The sequence below is a fragment of the Nematolebias whitei genome, chromosome 12 (assembly GCF_014905685.2).
Source record: "Nematolebias whitei isolate Nwh7 chromosome 12, NemWhi1, whole genome shotgun sequence".
In the NCBI taxonomy this organism is placed as follows: Eukaryota; Metazoa; Chordata; class Actinopteri; order Cyprinodontiformes; family Rivulidae; genus Nematolebias; species Nematolebias whitei.
The window spans coordinates 30457020-30458176 of NC_056509.1; positions in this window are offsets into that span (position 1 = coordinate 30457020).

Sequence of the window (1157 nt, forward strand, 5' to 3'; positions counted from 1 at the left end):
CCACATGCTCACAACAGCAGAAGTCCTTCAAGCTGTCACAAGGGAAGAATGGTTCACGTCTGTAGACCTGAAGGATGCATATTTTCATGTGCCTATTGCGGCAGAACATCGCCGCTTTCTCAGGTTTGCCTATCAGGGTCACCACTGGCAGTTCCGGGTACTTCCATTCGGGCTCTCTCTCTCCCCAAGGGTGTTCACTCGGTGCGTGAAGGCAGCCCTCTCTCCTCTGCAGGCCTGCGGAGTGAAGATTCTGCCGTACTTAGACGATTGGCTTCTCTGCGCCCCGTCTCAGGCCTGTGCCTTTCACGACACAAACCGCCTGCTCGCTCATATGTCCCAGTTAGGCCTCAATGTCAACCTGGAGAAGAGCTGCCTGATCCCTTCCCAGACGACCACCTTTCTTGGGGTGGTTCTGGATTCATCTTCAATGAGAGCTCGCCCATCCGCTCAAAGGGTGGCCGGCATACTCCAGCTGGTCAATCGGTTCAGGCTGGGCAAGCAGCTCCCCTATGTTGCCTTCCTGCAACTACTCGGCAAGCTGACATCAGTCACTCGGGTGGTGCCCTTAGGCCTGCTGTCACTTCGCCCCTTGCAGAGGTGGCTCAACAGCTTTCGCCTGGATGCCAGGCTGCACAGGCATCGCAAGCTCGCAGTGACGTGGTCATGTCTTCATGCCTTGACTCCATGGAGGGACGAAGATTATTTGTCCAGGGGTGTCCCCATGGGAGTGGTAGTGTGTCGCAGGGAAGTGGTCACAACGGATGCCAGCTCCATGGGATGGGGGGCTGTATGGCAACGCAGAGCGGTTCAGGGCCGCTGGGGTCAAAGAGACCATTCCAAGCATATAAATGTGCTGGAGCTGCGTGCAGTGCACTTGGCACTCAGGCACTTCCTGCCTCACCTGGAAGGGAGGCATGTACTTGTTCGGTCGGACAACACCTCTGTTGTCTACCACATCAACCATCAGGGGGGCACCAGGTCAGCACAACTTCTGAGTGTGTCCAGAGAGCTCCTGGAATGGGCCTCTCCTCGCCTGTCCACCCTGCGGGCAGCGTACTTGCCAGGGCGACACAATCAGGTCGCAGATTTTCTCTCCCGCCAAGAGTCCCCTCCGGGAGAGTGGTCCCTCCACAGAGACATAGTGCTGATGATCTGGG